This window comes from Phocoena phocoena, chromosome 19 (assembly GCF_963924675.1).
Source record: "Phocoena phocoena chromosome 19, mPhoPho1.1, whole genome shotgun sequence".
Taxonomy (NCBI): Eukaryota; Metazoa; Chordata; class Mammalia; order Artiodactyla; family Phocoenidae; genus Phocoena; species Phocoena phocoena.
The window spans coordinates 33014867-33026496 of NC_089237.1; positions in this window are offsets into that span (position 1 = coordinate 33014867).

Sequence of the window (11630 nt, forward strand, 5' to 3'; positions counted from 1 at the left end):
ATTCCACCTTCTCTTCTTGCCTCCATCACATCCCCAACACTTCCAAAGCCATTATCATCTACCCAAAATGATAACTTGGAGGACTAGAGACCTGCTTGTAATTCCCATTATCCTATTTAATCCTCGGCCAAGGTGAGGCACCCCAGCACTCCATTGCCAATGCCCAGGGAAAAAATACTAACAGCCTCATATAATGAGCAGTTACCCACACACAGATGATTCACTTTAATAATAATTGACAGTACATTTTAAGTCCAAGGCTACTTTTGTATTTGTCCTATGACTTTCCCCCACCACCCACTGATCAGCCTCTTCCCCTAAAAATACTGCCAAGAAGCCGAGACTACACTTGGAAAACACAACTCATACCGGCCTCAACTACACATGAACTGCAAAGTAAATAGGCAGGAGAAAAAAATTTATATATATAATTTATTTTTATATAATTTAAATTTACATATTCATATAAAATTTACAAATTTATACTTATATATAAGCTAACTTTAAATGTATAACTAATTTTAATGGGAATAGAGATAGACAAAGAGAGATAGAGAGATGTATACATAGATTTACTTTATAGTGATGTAATATTAATTAACATTTATTGTTACATATTATAATTAACATTAAATGTAACATTACATTTAATAATGAACACACATCTTCAGTAAATAGCTTGATGCATTTTAACATGTGTAAAATGTATCAAGCTGCTGAGAGCCAGAGCTAGAACAAGAGAGAGAGAGAGAAAGAGAGATCATTTATCATCACCTAGATCAAAATAGAGGACATTTTCATTACCTAGAAGTTTCCTTTATGGCCTTCCCAGTCAATAACTTTCCCCCAGCGGCGACCACTATTCTGACTTCTACCACTATGCATAAGTTTTGTCTGTCTTGCTCATCACATAAATGGAACCATACAGTATTGTATTCTTTTCAATCTGGCCCCTTTTGCTCATAATGTTTGTGAGATTTCCACGTTGTTACATTTAACAAGATGTAGCCCATTATTTTTCAGTGTTGTGTAGTATTCCAGGAATTCCCTGGCAGTCCAGTGGTTAGGACTCAGTGCTCCCACTTCACGGGGCTCAGGTTCAATCCCTGGTCAGGGAACTTGGATCCCACAAGCCATATGGCCAAAAAAAAAAAGTGCTGTGTAGTATTCCATTTATGAACATACCATAATTTATCTATTCTACTGTTCAATCACTTAATTTTTAAAACATTATCTATCCTTTAGGATTATACAGACTACTCTTTCACTTTAATCAGGTACTAACTACAGGACAGTACACTTTACACCAATGATTTGCAACCTCAGCTGTATGTGAGAATGACTTAAATAACTTTTTACCTTACTTGTGGTTTTTGCTGTATCATGGATCATGGGTACCTCTGTGGAAAGACATAGCTCCCCAGACTTCCTTAGAAGATAGAATGGTTTCTTTATTTTGATTGAGACTAGAGGATATAAAATGTAATTGAAAGATTCTGTGTTTATGTAGCATAACACAGATATGATGATGACGATGATGGTGATGATGATGATGGCAGACATTACGTGTTGAAGCTTTCTGGATACCATACACTGTGCTCACCACCATACAAACACACTATCTGGCTGGCTCTTTCTTCAATCCCAGTACCTAGCACGATGGCAGGCACAGAGCAGGTCCTCAAAATATACTCAGTAAGTAAATTTAATTTGATCCCCAGAACAACCTTTTGAAGTAGTTATCATTATCTCTGTTTTAAAGAGGAGGAAAAATAGAATGTCAGAAACTGTGCCCAAACTTACCCAGCATAAATATGGGAAAAGTAGGAATCAAATCCAGATTTTAACAACCCTACTAATCTATCCTTGAATGAGACTTAAAGATATGGCTTTTCTGGTGAGGGAGGGGTGAGAAGAGGGTAGTATTATCCCAGATGGGGGTGTTGGATGACCTGGGGAGTGAAATCTTAAAGAAGCTCAGATACAAGGGAAAAGTGTGATACTTTCATTGATCCACTACTATGGGCAGAGCACCCAGATAATTAGTATTGAAGCGATGAGGACACCTACTCATCTTCACAACAAGCTCTTTAAGTTGGTTTTATCATCTCTACTTTATAAGTGAGAAAACTGAGGCTTTGGAACATTAAGGGCCACAAGTGGCCAGGAATCATACAGTAAGTCGTGTACCCACAGTTCTAAACCAGGTCTCCCTAACTTCAAAGTCCTCACTCTTTTTACTACATCCTGTCGAAAAGAGGTGAAGATGTGGCAACAGCTGGAGATTTGGTAGGCTCTGATATCAGCCTTACAAGAACATCATGAAAGGTTGAAGGAAAGTACAAAGTGAGATAATATTTTTAAGAAATAATGTCTGATGTTTGTTTGAGCACTCACGGATGTACTAGAGCCTACTAAGGATTTTTCATCCATCATCTAATTAATCCTCACAAAAACTTCTGAAGAAGGAGCTATTTTTATTTTCACATTACAGATGAGTCACTTGAGACTTAGAGAGATCAAGTAGCATACATGAGATCATGCTGTCATTAAATGACCAAGCCAAGGTTAGAAGTCAACCATTTGGCTCCCAATCACATGCTTGTAACCCCCTTGCTGCACTGACTCTTGAGGACTAGACAGGAGGAAACAAATCACCTGGGCAGAAGCAAAACCAAGGAAAAGTGCTAGGACTCAGTGTGATGTACCAGAGCTAAGGGTGGTTCAAGACTAACCTACCGCATGAATGTCACATTTGTGTCCCCAAGGTCATGACCTAAAGCTGAAATAGGGACTTGGGGACCAGTTAGAAAAAGCTCGTTTTCCCAGGGATCAAGGTGGTCGAAAAGAGAACAGAAACAGTACAAATACGTTTTCAAGAAAGAATAATAATCTTAAAATTAGTTAGTTGAACCATGTTCCTGGTTCTCCCAAACAAGAGAAGACTGATAATAAACTAAAGAATGGTTTAATCTTTTTTTTTAAACATCTTTATTGGGGTATAATTGCTTTACAATGGTGTGTTAGTTTCTGCTTTATAACAAAGTGAATCAGCTATACATATACATATGTTCCCATATGTCTTCCCTCTTGCGTCTCCCTCCCTCCCACTCTCCCCATCCCACCCCTCCAGGCTGTCACAAAGCACAGAGCTAATATCCCTGTGCCTTGCGGCTGCTTCCCCCAGCTTTCTACCTTACTACGTTTGTTAGTGTGTATATGTCCATGACTCTCTCTCGCCCTGTCAAAACTCACCCTTCCCCCTCCCCATATCCTCAACTCCGTTCTCCAGTAGGTCTGCGTCTTTATTCCTGTCTTACCCCTAGGTTCTTCGTGACATTTTTTTTCCTTAAATTCCATATATATGTGTTAGCATACGGTATTTGTCTTTTTCTTTCTGACTTACTTCACTCTGTATGACAGACTCTAGGTCTATCCATCTCATTACAAATAGCTCAATTTCATTTCTTTTTAAGGCTGAGTAATATTCCATTGTGTATATGTGCCACATCTTCTTTATCCATTCATCCGATGATGGGCGCTTAGGTTGTTTCCATCTCTGGGCTATTGTAAATAGAGCTGCAATGAACATTTTGGTACATGACTCTTTTTGAATTTTGGTTTTCTCAGGGTATATGCCCAGTAGTGGGATTGCTGGGTCATATGGTAATTCTATTTGCAGTTTTTTAAGGAACCTCCATACTGTTCTCCATAGTGGCTGAACCAATTCACATTCCCACCAGCAGTGCAAGAGTGTCCCCTTTTCTCCACACCCTCTCCAGCATTTATTGTTTCTAGATTTTTTGATGATGGCCATTCTGACTGGTGTGAGATGATATCTCATTGTAGTTTTGATTTGCATTTCTCTAATGATTAATGATGTTGAGCATTCTTTCATGTGTTTGTTGGCATTCTGTATATCTTCTTTGGAGAAATGTCTATTTAGGTCTTCTGCCCATTTTTGGATGGGGTTGTCTGTTTTTTTGTTATTGAGCTGCATGAGCTGCTTATAAATTTTGGAGATTAATCCTTCGTCAGTTGCTTCATTTGCAAATGTTTTCTCCCATTCTGAGGGTTGTCTTTTGGTCTTGATTATGGTTTCCTTTGCTGTGCAAAAGCTTTGAAGTTTCATTAGGTCCCATTTGTTTATTTTTGTTTTTATTTCCATTACTCTAGGAGGTGGGTCAGAAAGGATCTTGCTGTGATTTATGTCATAGAGTGTTCTTCCTATGTTTTCCTCTAAGAGTTTGATAGTTTCTGGCCTTACATTTAGGTCTTTAATCCATTTTGAGCTTATTTTTGTGTATGGTGTTAGGGAGTGATCTAATCTCATACTTTTACATGTACCTGTCCAGTTTTCCCAGCACCATTTATTGAAGAGGCTGTCCTTTCTCCACTGTACATTCCTGCCTCCTTTATCAAAGATAAGGTGTCCATATGTGCATGGGTTTATCTCTGGGCTTTCTATCCTGTTCCACTGATCTATCTTTCTGTTTTTGTGCCAGTATAAAGAATGGTTTAATCTTAAAGCAATATATTGATCACTGTAAGACTTCAAACAAAACTCCCTTAGGCCACTTCATAGCAGAGGTGGGATGACCTTCTGTCAGCTACCTGTGCTCTCAGACTTATTTCCGTAAAGGACTACCCACCCTATCCCAGCTAGACAATCTATAAAGACATGTGGATTTGTAATGGGAAACCTTAATTAGCTACATTCCAAGCTCTTCCTGGGGTTTACAATCTTGGGATAGGCAATCTTGGGGAACACACTGTTGCCAAATGTCTACCAAAAGCCTGCCTGAGTGAAGCAATATTTGAGAATGCTTTTTAGAAATGAAAATGAATCTTTAAATTAATCTGATTATAAAAATAATATATGCTTAGTGGAGAAGATTCAAATATAGAAAGTATAAAGAAGAAAGTAAAAGCTGCTTAAGAGTCAATCACCCAGAAAGGACAATTGTTAACATTTTAGTGCGCTATCATCAGCTACATGTGAAAACACATACATACACACAATCCACGTGCCAACTGGGCTTTTCCATACTTTAAGACTGAAAGATGGTTATGAATCCCTTGTCTTTGCCTGGAGGGAGAATCCATTACCTCCCGCATTTCTATGAAATACTCCAGTGCTAACAAGCCCATGATTGCCTCTGTCTCTGATGTCATCCCATGTTCCCTGAATTTTGGTTCTCTGCTGTGTCTTACAGCTACTCCTCTAACTCCAGACGGGTGTTGACCCAAATGAAGAAATCAGTCACATTCGTCTCACACAATTCCTTTGCTTGTGAAACAAACTATAATAAATGGGAGTTATATGGCAAAAAGGCAAACAACAAAATCTACCGTTAGTTACTCTGGTTTCTCCTTTTTCCTGCTCCCTCTTTTCTCTTCTCTACTCTCCTTCCATCCCCCAAGTCTCTGTGCATTTCTAAGGCACAGTGATTTAGTCGTCTCCCTTGTGACTTCCTATCTTGCTAATCCAAGTCCTTGAGACTTCACCTTCTCCTAGCAGCTTAGAAAGGTATTTTACTAAACAAATATAATACTTTTTTTAATAAAGGGAATCAAATGTCTACTGGTAGGATATTTTTAACCTCACTTTATCACCATTCTAATAAATATACATGTGCCCTGTTAACTTCTAAGAAAGGAATCACATGCAGCTATTTGCAAATATATTTGACCTTTTGTTCCCCAGAGTCTTTCAGGCCCAGTGTGCCACAGAACACACTTTAGAAAATACTGGGTAAAATTCTGTTAGAAAGAATAAAAATAAAAAAGAATTGTTAAAAGCAAACAGCTTTGTGACAATGGCACACTATACCTGATAACCAATCCTTCAGACAATAGGAGGTTTGCTCACACTCAGTACTGTGACACTGAGAAAAATCCAAGGCACTGTAGCCCTCAAAAGTGGGATACTTAGAAAGGAAATACAGTCCTTTAAAGCACTTAAAAGTGAAATTCTTGAAGCCACACGACTATGAGGATGATCTAGGTAAAATAGCCTCTTATTACTGGTCTTATTAACACTTGTTCTTAAAATTCCAGAAAAGTAACTCCCTTTTATGAAGTCAGGATAGAATTCTCCACTTTAGAAAGGTTAGGTGTCCCCATTCCTCACTGCCACATGCTCATGTAGCTTATTGTTTATGAAACTGGCATGGTGCTAAACTCTTTGCAGTGTCACTATCTGTGATGGTTAGTTTTATGTTTCAAAATGGCTGGGCCATGGTGCCCAGATATTTGGTCAAACATTATTCTTGATGTTACTGTGAAGATTCTTTTGGTTGAGATCAACATTTAAATCAGTGGACTTTGAGTAAAGCAGATTACCCTCCATAATGGATGGATTATGATTGGACAGGAGGGCCACATCCAGTTAGCTAAAGGCCTTAATAGAACAAAAACTGGCTTCCCCGGAGACAGAAGGGTTTCTATCAGCAGTCTGCCTTAGGACTTGGACTGCAATTCTTCCTTGGGTCTCCAGCCTGACTGCCCACCCAGCAGACTTTTGATTGCCAAGCTTTCACAATTACATGAGCCAATTTCTCAAACTCAGTCTCTCTCTATGTCTCTTTCTCCCTTTCTCTCTCTCTCTCTCTCTCTCGCTATATATATATATATATATATATATATATATATATATATATACACACACATATGTATGCAGATGTATATACACACAGACATATATAGATATTATACATATATATTTATGTATATATTTTATATATACACATCCTGTTGGTTCTGTTTCTCTCGAGAGCCCTGATGAATTCAGGGTCTGTCCCTTGTCTGCTTCCCTAGCTAAATGGAGAGTTCCTTGAAGGGAAGGAGCATGGCTATGTATGTACCTCTCTTACTCAAGGTCTAACTCTCCACTTGGCATAAAGTAAGTACTTTTAAAATGACATAAATGAAATTGAAATTATTAATGTTATAAATTATTTAGTTTAGTAAAAGTATAAAAATTACTTTTACAATAAGAAAAATAAAAACTTTCAGTGGCCTAGAAATCTCTACATCTTTTTAGCTTTCCCTAAAAGTCCAATAAGCATTTTTAAGGAATTTAAAAATTCAGCAACTAATTTTTTTTAACCTGCAAAGTATAGGATAAAGAGAACATTCCAAGTGGACCTAAAAAGATGAACTTTCAAACATTCCACTATGAGCTAAAAGAACTAAGTTTAGCAATAGATCAAGTGAAAAACAAGAACAAGAAAGAGAGATTGGAAATGCTAAATTGTACAACTTTTAATTATTTCAAGGGCTAATTATGTTAAGTGCCTATAAATGCCACAAGGTATAAGTTTAGTAGACTAATACAAGTTGCACAGACATATTGAAGAAAAGATTAATAATTAACATATAACAAACACAACCAATAGTATATATTTTGGTTGCTTAGGGAAGGTAAACTTTTTGCATATTTCCAGAAAATATTTAGATTACACAAACTAAAATATTTAAGACTAAAAAACAATGATGAGACAATGGTTCAAAGAATAAATGGAGGGATAAGATTATGAAAAGAATTTTGCATAAAAATTAATAATAGTCACATTATCAAGGATCAAACAAGCCCCAAATTATTAAAATCCCTACATTAAAAAGGGAAAGAGGGAAAAATCCATAACATTCACAATTAAAGCAAAAAAGATCACTTACTTAAAATATATGGGAAAAATCTCAGCTCTCCATACTTGTTGGAGATGCAAATCACTAATTTGTAGCCAGAACTTTCAAAATTGATGGGTGGAGCAATGAAATAGCAATAAGTAGTTTAATGTAGCTGTTGTGCAGGGACAGAGTGTCAGGAAATGGGACTAATACTTTCTGTTTTTCCTCTCTTCCTAAGCTTCCTGGCTAATGTCTTATCTGTGCATGATTTTCTACATCATCATGTAGGTGGAACCAGATTGTAGATGTCCTTAAATGCCATAGAAAGGGGTTTAGATTTCATTCTAAGAAGGCAATGCGAGTCCATTCAGAGACTGTGAATTGGAAGAATAGCATGATCAAATCTGTCTGGTTGGTGAACTGAAGCAAAACAAATATGATATCTGAGGGTATATTAATGAAATTCAATAAATGGTCGTTCTATCCTTATTTATTGGGCAAGGCTCTGTGCTAAGAAATAAATGTAAAGAAAACAGATAAAATCCAACCCTTGTGGATGTTGTTGTCCAGTGGGGACACTTCCATAGTCCATGGAAAAGCTTAATTAAATCAGATGAGAAACTCAGTCTAAGAATATTTGACCTAATCAGAGCATCAGCAATTACTTGGTGCAGTCCTCTCATATTTACAGAAAATAAAGGTGAGGCTAAAAAAGAATCAGAGTTCTGATGTGAGTTTGGCAGTCATATATTCTATATGGACCACAATGCTAGATTTCGGAATCTGTGTTTCCAAACTCTAAGCATGATCTTTGAGGAATGTATCCATTTTGGGTCATAGTTGCTCAGTTTGTATTTATCTTAACAGAATTTCTTACCTTAAATATAGATATAGGGATGGATGTAAATGTAGATAGAAATAGAGATAGATGTTTGACTTAAAGGGTAGCATGATGATGTAGAAGCCCATGCACAAGAAGTTTAGAAAGAGAGGGAAAACAGAAAGTGAGAGCATAGGAACATCAACAATACATAGCATTGCAACATATCAATAGATTAACAAAAGCTGATACCTGAGTGCCAGAAAAAATGTACTCCGAGGTCTTAAAGTTCCATGTGAATTTTAAAATTGTGCCTAAATTTAACAATTTTAACCCGTATAAATGACCCATCGTTGAAAATTAATCCAAGTGTAATTCGCATGTTCTAGATGACCACTTTATGAGTAAGTTCTCCCATAAAATTTCAGGACCACTTTTGCAGTGATAATTGCATTGGTACTAAGTGAAGTCCAAATGACCCCACAGAGCACTCTTTAAATGAAGGTTTATAGTTGCGCAAGTAGAAAAGGTGATGAGGGAATTCAGACATCTTTTGGAAGTTAAGGGAGAAGGTAACATAGGCATCCCAAACGCAAAACTCCCTAAGTTGTGTCTGTCAGTACTACATTCAGGTTGAGAGTGAATGGATACTGTGACATCCATGACAACTCAGTTCAAGTGAGAGTAGTAAACACACATGAAGAAATGTCACTTATTTTTTTAGACTGCAATGCCTAATAAAATAATGATTATTAAAAAATTATTACATCATTGAAACAGAAAAGCAGTGATTCAATTGAAGCAAAGTGACCCTCTAAATGTCTTCTTAACCATTCAGTGTTGATACGTTTGTCCTTTACAATCGTTTGTTCATATAATGATCTTCTCATTGGGCATGAACTCCTGTAAAGCAAGAATAGTGCCTTTAACAGCTTTACTGAGATCTAGTTCACATACCATGCAATTCACCCATTTAAAGTGTATGATTCATATATACACTACCAAATGTAAAATAGATAGCTAGTGGGAAGCAGCCGCATAGCACAGGGAGATCAGCTCAGTGTGTTGTGACCACCTAGAGGGGTGGGATAGGGAGGGTGGGAGGGAGAGAGATGCAAGAGGGAAGAGATATGGGGACATATGTATATGTATAACTGATGCACTTTGTTATAAAGCAGAAACTGACACACCATTGTAAAGCAATTATACTCTAATAAAGATGTTAAAATAAATAAATAAATAAAGTGTATGATTCAATGGTTTGAGTATAATACATTATTAAGTTTTAAAATTGTGGTTAAATGTATATAAATAAAATTAGCCATTTTTTCCCATAAATTTATTTATTTATTTATTTTCGGCTGTGTTAGGTCTTCGTTGCTGCACGCGGGCTTTCTGTAGTTGCTACGAGCGGGGAGCCACTCCTCGTTGCAGCACGTGGGCTTCTCATTGCGGTGGCTTCTCTTGTTGCGGAGCGTGGGCTCTAAGCACGCAGGCATTTAACTAATACTTATTATTTTGTTGAGTTCTCCCAATAAGATATTTTTATGCCTATTTTAAAGATGAGGACACTGAACCCCACAGGGGTTAATCACCTTGTCAGTTATACATACAAAGTTAAGAGGTGAAACCAAACCCAGATCTTCAAGACCTGCACTTTCTCCCACTAGAGTGGGCATTTCAGTCACAGTTTCAAAGCAGCAAATCAGAACTCAGGAGGTTATAGATAGATGCCCAAAGAACAAAAATAGAATATTAAAACCACAATTTACCCATGTACGAGAATAAAGGAAAACAATACAAATACAACAGTAGAATTCAAAATAGTCAGAGGCCATTTAGCAGAGGGGCAAACAGCAACAAACAGGCACATGCACCTGATGAAATCTACCCTCTTCTTATAATGGTGTAATTAAGTTGGAATCAGCCCTGAGTCACCAAGCAAAATTTAAGTTTTGTCTCTTATTTTTAGGGTACCAATAAAAATTATAAGGAATTAAGGGAAGATTTCTAATAGGTACTTAATATAAAAGGTTTGGTCCTGGAGTAGATGTATTCATTCAACAGAACTTCATTGGGTATCTAATATGTGCAGTATACTTAGGCAGTATTCCAGGCATTGGTGATGCAACAGGAAATAAAACAGAGAAAAATCCCTGACCTAGAGAAATTAAATTTTAATGGATATTGAATCTCGTATAAAATCTCTTAAGTGTCAGGTAAACAGATTACTTTGTACCATGCTTTCACTATTAATTTGCAGTCATCTCTACATCTTGTAAGTCTGAGCTAGACCCTTTGTAAACCAGGCAATGTGTCCTTCCTCTCCTGTTAGGCTGCAAGTCATGTCTTCAGTTCTTACAGCAGCCATCACAGCACTCAGCTCCTCTTAGGGCCACACACACAATCTGAATTCAATCATTGTTGTTTTGCTGAGCTTTACAACAATTACAAGAAAAGGAGAGACTGTGTTCCACCAAGTTGCATCCAGGACTCGGAAACCCAGAGCCCATTTGGATCAAGAGAGGGAAGCTCACGGAGGGACCAGTGCCCAGACTCATATCCAGCTAACACATGGGAAAGTTACATAACTTCCCTTTCTTATTCATCACCCCAACTAGGCTTTAGTTGAAATGTCAGATGTTCATCCTTGCCGTTGCCTAGTTATCTCTGCTTTGGAATTGCCCCTGTGCTACTTTCAGTACTAAATGAAGACTCTGGGGTAATATTGGGCCTATTCCTCCAGGTCTACTGAGCTATCAGCTTAGAATCAAGGTCCCACTTTCTTCTTAGAGACCTGCCCCTTCCCTTGTCCAGCTGCCAAAGAAACAGACTGCTCCTGCCAAGGTTTCAGAAACTGCAGTCTTTGAATGGTGCAAGAAAGACTGTGTTTTGGTACAAGTTCAAGAAAGCTCTCGGGATCCTGCTTAGGAGGAAATCAGCCAAAACAAAGGGTTAGGAGGGAGTGATGGGGGAAGCTGTTTGATCCAATATCAAATCTCACCACTGACTCCTTTGAACAAAGGCTATCAAATGAAGTCCTCTCCTTGCGAGCTGTGTGAATTGGATTCCACTTACCTTCTGCTTCTTAGACAGGCCCTCCGCTCAGCAAGGGAGTGAATGACACGGGTGTGGGCAGTCCTTTCTGAGCTGGATGATTTAGTGAAGCATCTGGGGG